At 40.6% G+C, this 17,473-nt stretch overlaps 1 protein-coding gene across 1 annotated transcript in view; it reads left to right on the top strand.

Moving 5' to 3' along the window:
- LOC111960530 (receptor-type tyrosine-protein phosphatase T-like) overlaps nucleotides 1-17,473 on the top strand; it is a 209,019-nt gene that overhangs the window by 13,954 nt on the left and 177,592 nt on the right. The gene's annotated exons all lie outside the window — the stretch shown is intronic.

Genomic DNA, 17,473 nt, shown 5'->3' with positions numbered 1-17,473 from the left:
TATTTTACTGTAAACAAATTCTATCTGGTAAAGCACATTTTCCCCCCCTGAAAGTTTACTAAGGGTAGGTAACAGACTGACTGGTTGGCTACTTGAGCCAGTAAAGGGGGCATTATGATTATTGGGGAGAGGAATTACTTTTGCTTCCCTCCAGGCCTGAGGGCACACACTTTCTAGTAGGCTTAGATTGAAGATATGGCAAATAGGAGTGGCAATATTGCTCACTATTATCCTCAGTAATTCTCCATCCAAGTTGTCAGACCCCGGTGGCTTCTCATTGTTCATAGACAACAATAATTTGTTCACCTCTTCCACTCTCACTTTACTGAATTCTAAATTACAATGCTTGTCTTTATTCATTTGATCAGTTATATTTGGATGTGTAGTGTCAGTGTTTGTTGCTGGCATGTCATGCCTGAGTTTGCTAATCTTGCCAATGAAAACATGATTAATTAAAGTAATTGGCAATGTCAGTGGGTTTTGTGATGAATGAGCCATCTGATTCAATGAATGATGGTGCTGAGTTTGCCTTTCAGGCCAAAATGTAATTTTAAGGTGCTCCAGAGCTTTTTACTGTCATTCTTCATATCATTTATCTTTGTTTCATAGTGTAGTTTCTTCTTTTTATTCAGTTTAGTCACATGATTTTCTCATTTTGCAGTACTTTTGCCAATCGGTTGTGCAGACTGACTTAATTGCCATTCGTTTTGCCTCATCCCTCTCAACCATAAAATGTTTCAATTCCTCATCAAACCACAGGGATTTACCGGTTTTTACAGTTGTTTTCTTAATGGGTGCATGCTTATTAGTAACTGGAATACGATATTTCATAAATGTGTCAAGTGCAGCGTCTGGTTGCTCCTCATTCCACACCACAGACCAACAAATATGTTTTACATCAACATAGGAATCACTACAAAACTTATTGTATGACCTCTTATACACTATATTAGACCCAGCCTTAAGAACCTTTGGCTTTCCTAGATATGGCTACTACATTGTGATCACTACATCTGATGGATCTGGATACTGCTTTAAAGCAAATTTCTGAAGCGTTAGTAAAGATGTGATCAATACATGTTGACGATTTCGTTCGTGTGCTGTTTGTAACTACCCTGGTAGGTTGAGTGATAACCAGGTTGCAGGCACTGGTTACAGTTTGACATTTTTTCTTGAATGGGCAGCTTGATGAAAGCCAGTCAATATTTAAATCACACAGAAAATATACCTCTGTTTGATATCACATACATTATCAAGCATTTCACACGTTATCCAGATACTGACTGTTAGCATTTGGTCAATAGCAGCTTCCCACAAGAATGGACTTTAGGTGAGGCAGATTAACCTGTAGCCATATTACTTCAACAGTATTTATCATGAGATCCTCTAAGCTTTACAGGAATGTGGTTCTGAATATAAACAGCAACACCTCCACCATTGGCATTTGTCTTTTCTGTAAATGTTATTACCATGTATTGCTACCACTGTATCGTCAAAGGTATTATCTAAGTGAGTTTCAAAGATTGTCAGAACATGAATTTCATCTGTTACTAGCAAATTATTGATTTCATGAACCTTGTTTCTTAAGCTACATACAGTTGAAGTTGGAAGTTTACATACACCTTAGCCAAATACATTTAAACTCAGTTTTTCACAATTCCTGACTTTTAATCCTCGTAAAAATTCCCTGTCTTAGGTCAGTTAGGATCACCACTTTATTTTAAGAATGTGAAATGTCAGAATAATAGAGAATGATTTATTTCAGCTTTTATTTATTTCATCACATTCCCAGAGGGTCAGAAGTTTACATACACTCAACTAGTATTTGGTAGGATTGCCTTTAAATTGTTTAACTTGGGTCAAACGTTTCGGCTAGCCTTCCACAATAAGTTGTGTGAATTTTGGCTCATTTCTCCTGACAGAGCTGATGTAACTGAGTCAGGTTTGTAGGCCTCCTTGCTCGCACACGCCTTTTCAGTTCTGCCCACAAATTTTCTATTGGATTGAGGTCAGGGCTTTGTGATGGCCACTCCAATACTTTGTTGTCCTTAAGCCATTTTGCCACAACTTTGGAAATATGCTTGGGGTCATTGTCCATTTGGAAGACCCATTTGCAACCAAGCTTTAACTTCCTGACTGATGTCTTGAGATGCTGCTTCAATATATCCACATAATTTTCCTCCCTCATGTTGCCATCTATTTTGTGAAGTGCACCAGTCCCTACTGCTTGCACGCCTCCCCTTTTTCCTCCAAACATAACGATGGTCATTATGGCCAAACAGTTCTATTTTTGTTTCATCAGACCAGAGGACATTTCTCCAAAAAGTACGATCTTTGTCCCCATGTGCAGTTGCAAACTAGTCTGGCTTCTTTATGGCGATTTTGGAGCGGTTGGGTTCTTCCTTGCTGAGCGGCCTTTCAGATTATGTCAATATGGGACTCGTTTTACTGTGGATATAGATACTTTTGTTCTTGTTTCCTCCAGCATCTTCACAAGGTCCTTTGCTGTTGTTCTGGGATTGATTTGCACTTTCGCACCAAAGTACGTTCATCTCTAGGAGACAGAACGCGTCTCCTTCCTGAGCGGTATGACGGCTGCGTGGTCCCATGGTGTTTATACTTGCGTACTATTGTTTGTACAGATAAATGTGGTCCCTTCATGCGTTTGGAAATTGCTCCCAAGGACGAACCTGACTTGTGGAGGTCTACAATTTCTTTTCTGAGGCCTTGGCTGGTTTCTTTTGATTTTTCCCATGATGTCAAGCAACGAGGCACTGAGTAGGCCTTGAAATACATCCACAGGTACACCTCCAATTGACTCAAATGATGTCAATTAGCCTATCAGAAGCTTCTAAAGCCATGACATCATTTTCTGGAATTTTCCAAGCTGTTTAAAGACACAGTCAACTTAGTGTATGTAAAAAAAAAAAAAAACTTCTTGACCCACTGGAATTGTGATCCAGTGAATTATAAGTGAAATAATCTGTCTGGAAACAATTGTTGGAAAAATGACTTGTATCAAGCACAAAGTAGATGTACTAACCGACTTGCCAAAACTATAGTTTGTTAACAAGAAATCTGTGTAGTGGTTGAAAAACTAGTTTTAATGACTCCAACTAAGTGTATGTAAACTTCTGTCTTCAAATGTATGTTAATGTGGTATTTTGAGCCAAAGGGTTAGTTCAGCCACCCCTTGTTTCTAAGAAACTATACATAAAAGTAATCATATGACCAAATATTTAGGAAGAAGAAACCCCATGAAAAAATAAATAAAGATTTTTACAAAGTCTAATGTATTGTTTTAAATTATTTTATGAGGTTAGTATCTAAGTAGATAGTTTTAAAACCTAGCATGATAGTGCATCCTTGTTGCTGTCTGGGCTAATATAGTAATATTGTTACTGTTCATTTATCACGGTACTCCACTTTGTTTACTAATATTGTTACTGTTCATTTATCACGGTACTCCACTTTGTTTACTTTTTATCTGTCGGCCCTAGCCCCGAACTCAGGCCCTGTGTGTAGTTAACCGACCCTCTCTGCCCATTCATCGCCATTTTACCTGTTGTTGTTGTTGACTTAGCTGATTAGCTGTTGTCTTACCTGTTGTTGACTTAGCTAGCTCTCCCAATCAACACCTGGGATTGCTTTATGCCTCGCTTTATGTCTCTCTCAAATGTCAATATGCGTTGTATACTGTTGTTTAGGATAATTATCATTGTTTTAGTTTACTGCGGAGCCCCTAGCCCCACTGTACATGCCTTAGATACCTCCTTTGTCCCACCTCCCACACATGCGGTGACCTCTCATCATCACGCAGTGCCTGGGCTTACCTCCACTGTACCCGCACCGCACCATACCCCTGTCTGCACATTATGCCCTGAATCTATTCTACCACGCCCAGAAATCTGCTCCTTTTATTCTCTGCCCCCAACGCACTAGGCGACCAGTTTTAGATAGCCTTTAGCCGCACCCTCATCCTACTACTCTCTTCCTCGGGTGATGTGGAGGCTAACCCAGACCATGCGTGTCCCCAGGCCCTCTCATTTGTTGACTTCTGTAATTGAAAAAGCCTTGGTTTCATGCATGTTAACATCAGAAGCCTCCTCCCTAAGTTTGTTTTACTCACTGCTTTAGCACACTCCGCCAACCCTTATGTCCTTGCTGTGTCTGAATCCTGGCTTAGGAAGGCCACCAAAAATTCAAGAGATTTCCATACCCAACTACAACATTTTCTGTCAATGATATAACTACCAAAGGGGGAGGAGTTCGCAATCTCCTGCAGAGAGAGCTTGCAAAGTTCTGTCATACTTCAGGTCTGTCCCCAAAATGTTCGAGCTTTTAATTAAAAAAATTAATCTCTCCAGAAATAAGTCTCTCACTGTTGCCGCCTGTTATAGACCCCTCAGCTCCCAGCTGTGCCCTGGACCACATATGTGAATTGAATTGCCATCCCATCTATCTCAGAGTTCGTTCTGTTAGGCTGACTTAAACTGGAATATGCTTAACACCCAGCAGGTCCTACAATCTAAGCTACTGCCCTCAATCTCACACAAATTATCAAGGAAACCACCAGGTTCAACCCTAAATCTGTAAACATGGGCACCCTCATAGATATTATCCTGACCAACTTGCTCTCCAAATACACCTCTGCTGTTTTCAATCAGGATTCAGCGATCATTCTGCATCCGCTATGGGTCCGCAGGCAAACCGACCACACTCAATCACTGTCAAACGCTCCCAAAAAACACTTATGCGAAGCAGGCCTTTTCAATCGACCTGGCCCAGGTATCCTGGAAGGATATTGACCTCATCCCGTCAGTCGAGATGCCTGGTCATTCTTTAAAAGTAAGTTTCCTCACCATCTTAAAATAAGCATGCCCCATTCACAAAATGTAGAACTAAGGAAGATATAGCCCTTGGTTCACTCCAGACCTGACTGCCCTTGACCAGCACAAAGAACATCCTGTGGTGGACTGCAATAGCATTGAATAGTCCCCGCGCGATAGCAACTGTTCAGGGAAGTCAGAACCAATACACACAGCAGTTAGGAAACCAAGGCTAGCTTTTTTCAACAGAAATTTGCATCCTGTAGCTCTAACTCCAAAAAAAAAAAAAAAAAAAAAAAAACTTCACACTGCTGCCTCCCTACTCTGAGGAAGGAACAGTTCCCGCTCAGCCCAGTCAACAACTGTTCGCTGCTCTGGCACCCAATGGTGGAACAAACTCCCTCACGACGCCGGGTCAGCGGAGTCAATCACCACCTTCCGGAGACACCTGAAACCCCACCTCTTTAAGGAATACCTAGGATAGGATAAAGTAATCCTTCTAACCCCCCCCCCCTTAAAAGAGTTAGATCACTATTGTTAAAGTGGTTGTTCCACTGGATATCATAAGGTGAATGCACCAATTTGTAAGTCGCTCTGGATAAGAGCGTCTGCTAAATGACTTAAATGTAAAATGTAAAAAAAGTTTTGGGACACTGTAAAGTCCATGGAAAACAAGAGCACCTCCTCCCAGCTGCCCACTGCACTGAGGCAAGGCGACACTGTCACCACCGAGTAAATGCACAATAATCGAGAATTTCAATAAGCATTTTCTCTACGGCTGGCATGCTTTCTCCTGGCTACCCCAACCCCGGCCAACAGCTCCGCACCCCTCGCAGCTACTTGCGACGAGCTTCCCCAGCTTCTCCTTCAGCCAAATCCAGATGCAGATGTTCTGAAAGAGCTGCAAACCTGGACCCATACAAGTCAGCTGGGCTAGACAATCTGGACCCTCTCTTCTAAAATTATCTTGGCAGCCATTGTTGCAACCCCTATTACCAGTCTGTTCAACCTCTCTTTCGTTTCGTCCGAGATCCCTAAAGATTGGAAAGCTGCCGCGGTCATCCCCCTCTTCAACGGGGGTGACACTCTAGACCCAAACTGTTACAGACCTATTTCCATCCTGCCCTGCCTTTCTGAAGTCTTCGAAAGCCAAGTTAATAAACAGATCACTGACCATTTCAAATCTCACCTTACCTTCTCCGCTGTGCAATCTGGTTACCGAGCTGGTTATGGGTGCACCTCAGCCACGCTCAAGGTCCTGAACAATATCATAACCGTGGCAAGTTGAGCCAATGGTAAGTTGAGCAAATTGAAGTGTTTTCTTCGCTGGCATATGAGGTAGGCCAGGCCCTGGTGTTATGTTAAAAATGTTTTTAAAAAGAACAGTGTTTGTTAGGTGTTAAGCATATGTTAAGAGTTAAACCTGTGTTATAAGACAAAAAGGTGTTTGTTTTTGGTGAATAAAGATGGACGTGTTTTTAAAAAGTAGTGGTAATATTTAATTCAGTACAAAGTTTAGGCATCTTGTCCCTACACTCAACTTACCACATTCCCAGGGTGTGTCAAGAAACCACTTTTTTTTTTTTGCCACAAGCTATGTTTTCAAAACTTATGTTAACATTAATTCTGATTTTCTTTCTAGCGATACACAACATCCTGAAATATACAGTACCAGTCAAAAGTTTGGACACACCTACTCATTCAAGGGTTTTTCTTTATTTGAACTATTTTCTACATTGTAGAATAATAGTGAAGACATCAAAACTATGAAATGACACATGGAATCGTGTTAAACAAATCAAAATATAGTCGAGATTCTAAAAAGTGGCCACCCTTTGCCTTGATGACAGCTTTGCACACTCTGGGCAGTAGGTGTGTTCAAACTTTTGACTGGTACTGTATGTAAATATATTTGTTAGAAAAAATACCATATTTAGCTTGATGCTGAATGTACAAATTATCTCAACATACCACACTCTCCCTGACCCATGCCTAATTCATTGCATAAAGAAGCAGCATCTGTCTGAAAGTATCTGCTGGGGTCAAATTAAGGTCATTGTCACAATAGCTGTGAAGTGGTTTCTGACTAGAGGTCGACCGATTTTATGATTTTTCAACACCGATACCGATTTTATTGGAGGACCAAAAAAAGGCAGATTACCAATTGTAATTCATTTTTGAAAAAATATTTTTATTTATTTATTTGTATTAATGACAATTACAACAATACTGAATGAACACCTAACTTAATATAGTACTTCAATAAAATCATTTTAGTCTCAAAAAAATAATGACACGTTTAAATAATGCAAAACCACAGTGTTGGAGAAGAAAGTAAAAGTGCAATATGTGCCATGTAAGAAAGCTAACGTTTTAAGTTCCTTGCTCAGAACATGAGAACATATGAAAGCTGGTGGTTCCTTTTAACATGAGTCTTCAATATTTCCAGGTAAGAAGTTTTAGGTTGTAGTTATTATAGGACTATTCCTCGCTACCATTTGTATTTCGTATACCTTTGACTATTGGATGCTCTAATAGGTAGGAGTTGATAGGCTTGAAGTCATAAACAGCGCTGGCAAACGCAGGAAAGTGCTGTTTGAATGATTGCTTACGAGCCTGCTGCTGCCTACCACCGCTCAGTCAGACTGCTCTATCAAATCATAGACTTAATTATAATATAATAACACACAGAAATACAAGCCGTAGGTCATTAATATGGTCAATTCCGGAAAATATCATTTCGAAAACAAAATGTTTATTCTTTCAGTGAAATACGGAACAGTTCCGTATTTTATCTAACGGGTGGCATCCATAAGTCTAAATATTCCTGTTACATTGCACAACTTTCAATGTTATGTCATAATTTAGTAAAATTCTGACAAATTAGTTTGCAACGAGCCAGGCGGCCCAAACTGCTGCATATACCCTGACTCTGCTTGCACAGAACGCAAGAGAAGACACAATTTCCCTAGTTAAAATAAATTAATGTTAGCAGGCAATATTAACTTAATATGTAGGTTTAAAAATATATACTTGTGTATTGATTTTAAGAAAGGCATTGATGTTTATGGTTAGGTACACTGGTGCAACGACAGTGCTTTTTTTCGCGAATGCGCTTGTTAAATCACCCGTTTGGAGAAGTAGGCTGTGATTCGATGAGAAATTAACAGGCACCGCATCGATTATATGCATCGCAGGACAAGCTAGATAAACTTGTAATTTCATCAACCATGTGTAGTTAACTAGTGATTATGTTAAGATTGTTTTTTATAAGATACGTTTAATGTTAGCTAGCACCTTACCTTGGCTCCTTGCTGCACTCTCATAACAGGTAGTCAGCCTGCCACGCAGTCTCCTCGGGGAGTGCAATGTTATCGGCCTTAATCGGTGTCCAAAAATGCCGATTACGATTATGAGAACTTGAAATCGGCCATTCCGAATAATCGGTCAACCTCTATTTCTGACATAAGCAAATGCGCCCATGTATTGTTATCAGTTTTATTTTCATTGCTTCGAATGTCCAGTAAATGATAGCCATGTCAAGTGCACTTCATGCCATGCCTGTGATATGGACAATGGGGCTTATAGTTAGATATAGCTCACTCCAAAATCGAAGGTTGCCCGTTTTTAGGATGATGCATTTGTTCTCCATTCATTTGGGCTGGAGTTATTTATTTAAAGTGGGAGATCAAGCTGATCCTAACTGTTATAGGAACATTTCTATTTTGCCCTGTTGTGTGTCAATCAACTGACTGGCTTTCTTGATGTCTGTAGTATTCTCTCTGGTATGCAATCTGGTTTCCGCTCAGGTTATCGAGGTGTCACTGCAACCTTAAGTCCTAAATGAGGTCTCCATTGCCCTTGATTCTAAGAAATGTTGTCCTGCTATTTGTATTGACTAGGCCAAATCTTTTGATACGGTAGACAATTACATTTTTGTGGGCCGGCTAAGGAGTATTGGTTTCTCTGAGGGGTCTTTGGCCTGGTTTGCTAACTACCTCTCTCAAAGAGTGCAGTGTATAAAGTCAGAAAATCTCAGCCACTGCCTATCACCAAGGGAGAACCCTAAGGCTCGATCCTAGGCCCCATGATCTTCTCCATTTACATTAACCACATAGCTCAGGCAGTAGGAAGCTCTCTCATCCATTTATATGCAGATGATAGTCTTATACTCAGCTGGCCCCTCCCTGGATTTTGTGTTAAATGCTCTACAACAAAACTTTCTTGGTGTCCAACAAGCTTTCTCTGCCCTTAACCTTGTTTTGAACACTTCCAAAACAAAGGTCATGTGGTTTGGTAAGAAGAATGCCCCTCTCCCCGCCGGTGTGATTACCTCAAGCTCTAAACCCTCAGTTAGTAGTCACCTCATACAAGTACTTGGGAGTACAGTGGTTATTCCTTTAAAAGTTGCAGCACAGCTTGCGTGGTGCCGCATAATTCTAATGCACGTTATTTAAGTGCCAACCACTGGTACCATTTAATGCTAGTTTGACAACCAGAGGGCATCTTTGAGAAGCATTTGATAGCCTTCAATAGTGGCTGTACTAGAAAATGTAAAACCTTTTTTGTATAACATAGTATATGGGACTGATTTTAAATAAATTTTGCTTAGTTAATTTTATTAATATTATGGTGTTACTGTTCCAAGAAAAACCCTCTGGGTTTCTGTTAGGATGCAACAGAAAATATGGCACTGTACAACGTGACGGTTGGGAGTAGGCTACATTGCTGGGCTATTTTAGCTAAAGAATCCCTAAGTCGTGTGGGCATGCGGGAGACTGGGGTTTAATTCCCCGACGGGGAGGAAGGAGTAGGCTGTCCTTGTAAATAAGAATTTGTTCTTAACTGACTTGCCTAGTTAAATAAATGTTACACTAAGAGCATAACGTTCCTACACCATTTTAGTCTAACCAATACCCAAACGGAGATTCAGACAAAATAAAAATCTCATTGCTTTATCAAGGTGCTAAAATAGTTGTTGGCTAATGCTTCAAATCCTATTGCTTCTAACTTCAGTATGTTCTTTAAATAAGACCTACACCACTTTTAACAGCACATTACTCAACACTAGTGAGACTAATGTCGCCGACGGTAGGCCTACAGTATATTGAAAAATATGACGTGACTCTCCACCAATAATTTACATTTGGAGGATTCTAAATTTAAACCAAAAGCCGCCTCATGGGTCTCCCGATTTGCGGCCGGCACGGGTATCTGTAGCAACGCATTTTGCATTGCGGTGACTTATACAGCTGCGCCACTGTGGATGCCCCATCCACAAAGTATCAAAATACAGAGAGGTATTGGTAAAGGTATATTGTCCTGCTATAATACTGTACATGGTGTTCAGGTCAGGATAACCAAACATTTTATTTATTAAAGACTATCAGAAAGAATGTTGGTACATTATTTATTTTGATCCAATGCCATGCATGAGTGACTCACTCAGCTTTATGTAGGTGCCGCTATATGACTGTGCCATCAACTTGATAATATTTGAGGTTATTTCTTTCTTTTTTTAATTAGGTGAGCGATTCTAATCTGAATAAAGGCCAAAATGTTATATTTGTAAAGGCCAAAAATGGATTTCTGTTTTTAGAGGGGGAGAAACACTTGGCCAATTGTGCGCCGCCCTATGGGATTCCCAATCATCATGGTCGGACGTGATTTAATAATAATACTTAGAAATACATTTGACGATAGACTTCTCCACCCCCCCCCCCCCCYCCCYCCYCCTGCCTTCCCCATGGGCTAGGTCGGTCTTCTGTCTCTGCGGCCCATCCCGTGCCTTGAACCGCGAGCGCTTTTAGTGGATACAGCTGGAGAACTGCAAGGCAATCGCATTGTGTGCCACTCGGGAGCCATTACCAATATATATTACCCTGCTAATAACAGGGTTAATAATATATCTGTGAGAATATTCAAGTGGCTTTTATATTTCAAAATTAATAATAATCACTTTGTTTAAAAAAAACATTTTGGAGATAATTTATTCAAATAACGTAAAATGAGCGAGGGGGGGGGGAAAGGCCATCGGGTGAGACATTGTTACTAATTTGTAAATACAGCCAGTTTGTTTTTTTAGAATGATTGATTGATTTATTTCTGTTTTTAGAGGGAGAGAAACCAAAAAACTACACTCATCTCATGGGTCTCCCAGTCAAGGCTGGCACAGGTATTGAACCAGCATCTGTAGCAACACAACTTGCACTGCTATGCAGTGTTTTAGACCTTTGCGCCACTCAGGCACTGTACTGGTTGAGAGTGGCCAACAGTACCACAATAAGAGTAAAACTAATAACCTTAGTGTAACAACAGTTTTAGTAAGTAATACTGAAGTCGTGCACAATTATCAGTTTCTATTTAGGTTTATGTCGCCCATTCATTGTCAGACACAGTAGGACCCAAAAGCATAATCAGTGCTCTAATTCCCCCGTGCGCTGGTCTGGAGCAATGAACTGGTGACGCAGGGTATCGTATTAAACCACAAATTACCTCAACGCGCAGCATAATCTCAAAACCTTTAGTGGAGCAACCACTGTATGGCTAGACGGTACACTGTCCTTCTCTCAGCACATATCAAAGCTGCAGGCTGAAGGTAATTTAGACTTGGTTTCCTCTATCGTAATCGCTCCTCTTTCACCCCAGCAGCCAAACTAACCCTGATTTAGATGACCATCCTACCCATGCTAGATTACGGAGACGTAATTTAAAGATCGGCAAGTAAGGGTACTCTCGAGCGGCTAGATGTTCTTTACATTTTTTTGCCACCAATGCTCCTTATAGGACACATCACTGCACTCCTATACTCCTCTGTAAACCGGTCGCAAGACCCACTGGTTGATGCTTATTCATAAAACCCTCTTAGGCTTCACTCCCCCCTATCTGAGATACCTACTGCAGCCCTCATCCTCCACATACAGCACCCATTCTGCAAGTCACATTCTGTTAAAGGTTAAAGAATTTAACTGACTTGCCTAGTTAAATAAAGGTTCAATAATAAAAAATACAAAAATTGACATTTTAAAGTAGTAGGCTAAAAACAAAGTCCAAAGGGTTATTTTCATTGTGGTCCTCTTAGACAGTGAGATGGCAGGTGGGCAAGATTGACATACTTTAGGCCTAGAGAAGATTCAGATCCACACAACAGATGCAATTGAATTAACTTTTTAGACACCTTTTTTGAGGTCTAAAAAATTACTTTGTTTACTCCAAGTCAAAGTTCCTATCTCTTTTTAAGGCCCTCACCCTGGCTTAAAGTTATGTTCCTATATTTCTCTAATCTCTACATAAGAGCATTGTGTTTTCACTGAGTTTAATGATGGTTTGGAGGTGGTCCTGCAGACAGGAAAGCGGATGGGGTTGACAGGCTCATTATCTCCCCATCAGTACAAGGCTCCTCTTTGATTAATGATGTTAGGAGAGACAATTCCTCCAATCTCCCCTCTCTTTTACATGGCAAATAAGTATGATGTTGGCCGCTGGTGTGTGTCTGGGCTGGCTGCATGCGTTTCTGACTGGCAGGGGCTGCCATCATAAATCTAGGCAAGAGAATGGAGCATCTTGTTGCCCTTAGTCTGACACTGATTCAACAGAGCACATGGCTAAATTAAACTAGTTTGAGGACGTGAAGGTCTGATAGGATAAGTAAAATAATATGTGTGGGAACAAACATGTGAGAAGGACCCCCTGAATGTCATTGTGGGTTTAGTGTCATTTTCTTTCTTCTCCTATACATATTTATGTTCGGCTGGGGTTGATCTCCCAAGACCCAGTTCAATACAGCTGCTACTATGTGATTTATAACCATTGTTGCCTTTCCCAACAAGCAATTGATTTGATGGAACTCACTGTGTTATATAGCCCTGCCAGTCCCCCTCATAATGAGCATCCTAACTTTACCTGCCATAAACATGGCATAGCTTTATGGCATAGCTTTATCTGGGCGACGAGAGTACAATGGGGGTTGTCAGGATGTGAGGTGAGTTCTAATGGTACAATACATTACCTCATCCAATAACTCAGCACCTCTTATGGTAAAGTAGCATTTCTAGCATGAACTGTAGGCTTTGTGCCTTCTGCCAATCGTCTTAATCCTCAAATGGCTCTGTAATGCTGTTGAAGTGCCTCATCTGTCAAGGGGAGTACTTCTGAAGACACATTGACCAATCCAACCATTTTTTTTCTTTTTCTTGTTTTGCATAAAGGAAACTGACACTTGTGATTTCGTTTGATATGGGCATTGTTTGAGTGTTAGGCGTGGGGTACAGAGTACCTTTTGATGGTGTCCAATAAATGGCTTGCAATAAAGCTATGACCCATTGACTTGAATATTCATCCCCCTGTTTTATTCACTGGTGGCTGGAAATAAAACGGAATAATAAAGGGGAGCTTTGGAGTGCTTCTGATAAGGCATCACTCCATCCACTGTATCTGAGTCGAACCATTTGCAGCGCCACTCTGTACTTTAGAGAATTAGCCAGCACAGACAGACTCCGGCAGGCACACCCATATAAAAAATTACCATAGTGTACTATAGTACTTACTATAGTGTTTTGCAGACTTTACTGTAATATTCACTAAAGTCCACAAACACTACAGTGACTACTGTAATATTTACTGTTGTTTTACGGACATGACTGTTGGATACGGTAGTGTTTACTATAGTATCAATACTGTAAAGAAAATCGGCACTATATACTGTAGTGTTTTTGCAGACTACTGTATTGTAGGGTTTTTGTGGACTGTATTTACTGTAGATTTTTTTGCTGGCCATTACTGTAGTATTTACTATAGTAGTTTTGTTATCTTTGACATAGCAGTGGAGGCTTTGTCCTTGAGGAAACCTACTGGACAAAATACTCAAACAGCTAATTTTTGTCACGTTCCTGACCTGTTTTCTGTTGTTTTTGTATGTGTTTAGTTGGTCAGGGCGTGAGTTGGGGTGGGCATTCTATGTTATGTGTTTCTATGTTGGTTAATGGGTTGCCTGATATGGTTCTCAATTAGAGGCAGGTGTTTTACGTTTCCTCTGATTGAGAACCATATTAAGGTAGGTTGTTTCACATTGTTTGTTGTGGGTGGTTGTCTTCCGTGTCTGTGTATGTTTGCACCACACGGGACTGTTTCGTTTGTTCGTTCGTTTTGTGTAGTCTATTTTCCTGTTCGTGCGTTCTTCGTGTTATGTAAGTTCGTTTGTTCAGGTCTGTTGACTTCGTTTATTATTTTGTAAATTCTCAAGTGTTTTTTCGTGTTCGTCTTTATCTTTAATAAACATTGTTATGTCCTATAACAATGCTACGGACAGTTCAGAGTTTCTGCTCTTTTTTTCCCTTTTTTATAACCTGTAGGAAAAACAACATATGGTTTATACTTGGCATGTAGGTTTTGGGATATGGGGGAGGGGAATGGGTATATGCAAATTAAATACTGTAGTGTTTTTTGCGAACATTACTTTCGTATTTACTGTAGTGTTTTTGTAGTGTGTAGTATTTACTACGGTATACTACATCATTATATTGTAAGCACTACACATGATCAAGGTATACTACAGTCTATAGTTTACTACAGAATTATATTCTATAGTAAACAGTAGCATAGTTTCCTGTGGGCACATATACACGCATGCAGGCAAACACTCACAGCCCACCCAGTCAGTCTCCACACCTCTCTCTCTCTCTCTGATAATCTCAGCCTTCAAAGTGGCTGTTGCCTCTCCTCGGCTGAGCCTAATAGGGTATGAATGAGCTGCAACCCAGTGCAGAATGAGGCACGTACTGCATGGCCCTGACACATATCACCATCATCGCCATGATCATCAGCATAAAGCTACTGCCAATCAGTCATCAGCACCCCACCCGTTGAAAGAGAGAGAGAGCAGCCCAGCAATCCACTGCCACCTCACCTACTCTAAACCCTACTCGCCTGCCTCAAGGCATTGCTTTTTAATCCCTCAAGCCTGTCAGTTTGAAATGGGATGCGTTTACATGGTGGATAAGTAACAGCTGTGTATGGTCAGCTGACAATCGGTCTGCCCAATGCATCACCGGGGGCACTCTGCCTGCCCTCCAGGACACCTACAGCGCCTGATGTCACAGGAAGGCCAAGGACAACCACCTCCCGAGCCACGGCCTGTTCACCCTGCTACCATCCAGAAGGCGAGGTCAGTACAGGTGCAGCAAAGCTGGGACTGAGAGACCGAACCTGTTTTTCAATCTCAAGGCCATCCGACTATTAAATAGCCATCACTAGCCAGCTATTCCCGGTTACTCAAACCTGCACCTTAGGGAATTCTGCCCCATAGACATGGAATCACTGGCCACTTTAATAATGTTTATATACTGCTTTACTCATTTCATATGTATATACTGTATTCTATTCTACTGTATTTTAGTCAATGCCACTCTGACATTGCTTGTCCTAATATTTTTATATATTTCTTAATTCCATTTATTTTTAGATGTGTATTGTTGTGAATTGTTAGATATTACTGCACTGTTGGAGCTAGGAACACAAGCGTTTCGCTACATCCACAATAACATCTGCTAAATATGACCAATAACATTTGATTTCAATTATATTGTGTTCCCTACAGGTTATAGAGCGGATATCTCAGTGCTTCTGTTCTTTTCTATTGGCGCTTAGTATTTCTTCAGTAAGTTTCCTCAAGGGGAAAGCTCCCACTTCTATGTAGAAAATGTATACATCAAAAACACCATAGTAACCACTATAGTAATTACTATAGTGTATATACACTATAGTAAATCGTAAATACTACAGTAATCACTTTTTTTTTTTTTGCAGACTTTAGTCCACAAAAACACTACAGTAAAGTCTGCAAAACACTACATGCCAAACTATTGTATACTATAGTATTTTTCATGTGGGAGGATTGCATCAGATATTAGGGCACAAAACAAAAACAGAACAGTAGTCAGACTCACACCACAGGTGGGCCTGTATAACATGCATTGCAATCAACTTCTTGTGTAACAGACCGAACATTGATTTCTCCTCTTCACCAGAGATGAAAGACCTTTGAGTGTTTGTTCTACACCCCTTTATGACATTCTGCCTCAATCTGACAGGTGATTAATCAACACTTTTGTTGTTACAAAGATGCTATTTTGGCACAGCCTGGCAACGTAGCACCGTGCTAAATCACATATTTAGAAACAGGGCCGTAACCAGTAGAAGCTCATTTACTGCATTTCTATACAATTAAACAACTTATAATTAAACAACTTTAAAATGCTATTTGGAGAACACCAAAAATGACCCCCGCCATTATCACCTTGGCTGCTGTAGGTTAATTTACCTCAGTCGAACTACAAACACACAGCCTATTACCCATACAATTGTAATGTTATACCCCTGAAAGGAGGGAAATATGAGATGCTACATGTCAGTGTTTATCGTCAGCAACTGTTCAGTCAGATTTAACGAATTGCATAAAATCATCAACTCTTTACAGCCGGGTGGGGGACGTCCGGCCCGTATATGGCCTACGAGACCGTTTGATCAGGCCCCCGAGACAATTCATAAATACTTAAACATTTTATAAAAATTTAAAAAAGAAGCTTGACGTCTTTCTACAAAAAAAACTTTTAAAAATATATATATATTTTTCCGAAGTGAAAGGCAATCTGTATGCCTAGTTTGTGGGGATGCACTTGCAGTATTGGAAAAGGCACATTTGGAGCGTCATTACAGCTCAAAACATGCAAAACTGAATGAGTTGCAAGGACATCTTCGTGTGGATAAAGTCACTGCTCTTCAGCGGGGTTTAAGTGCCCAACAAGCCGCCTTTACTTAACCTCGTTTGGATGGGGAAAATGTTATGCAAACAAGTTTTGTGGTAAGCGAGCTTATCGCAAAGAAACTGAAGCGTCATTTGGAAGGATCATTTGTAAAAGAGTTGCTAGCACCAGACGAAGTTAAATTGTTCCAAAGTGTCAGTTTGTCTTGAATCGTCACGGAGCGGATAACTTGCATGGCGCAAGATAACTTAAACTTTGAAGGACTCTGCAAGATATGTCAAGATTCTCGTTGGCATGTGATGAAACGACTAACATAAAAAATACGGCCCAATTTGCCATTTTGTGCGTGGGTTTACCGCTGAGTTTGACACAAGGGAGGAATTGTTTTTGGAAGCCATGCATGGCACAACCGGACGTGAGAACTTGTTGGAGATATTTGTCTCGGCTATGAGTAAATTTGAGCAACGGTTTGAAAAAAATGTAAGTGGCCTTACTACAGATGGAGCGCCAGCCATGGTTGGCTCAAAAAAGGGGTTAACCGCATTAGTGAAAAAATAAATGAGTTGTCTTGAACCAAGTGATTTAATTGTATGCAACTGCATCATACATCAAGAAAGTCTGTGTGCACAGTCCCTGAAGCCGAACAACGTAATGGCAACTGTAGTGTCGACCATCAATTTTATCAAAAGCAAAGGGCTGAACAACCGCCAATTTATGGAGCTATTGAGTGATCTTGAATCGGAGTATGGTGATCTGGTTTACCACTGAGGTGCGACGGTTGAGCCGTGGAAACGTGCTCGCGCAGTTTACGGACTGAAGGATGAAGTAAAACAATTCATGGAGATGAGTGATGACAAGTGGATGTGTGATTTGGCCTTCATGGTG

Source organism: Salvelinus sp. IW2-2015, linkage group LG1 (genome assembly GCF_002910315.2).
Source record: "Salvelinus sp. IW2-2015 linkage group LG1, ASM291031v2, whole genome shotgun sequence".
Taxonomy (NCBI): domain Eukaryota; kingdom Metazoa; phylum Chordata; class Actinopteri; order Salmoniformes; family Salmonidae; genus Salvelinus; species Salvelinus sp. IW2-2015.
The sequence above is the reverse complement of the archived record's forward strand: the minus strand, read 5'-3'. Positions and strand labels throughout refer to the sequence as shown.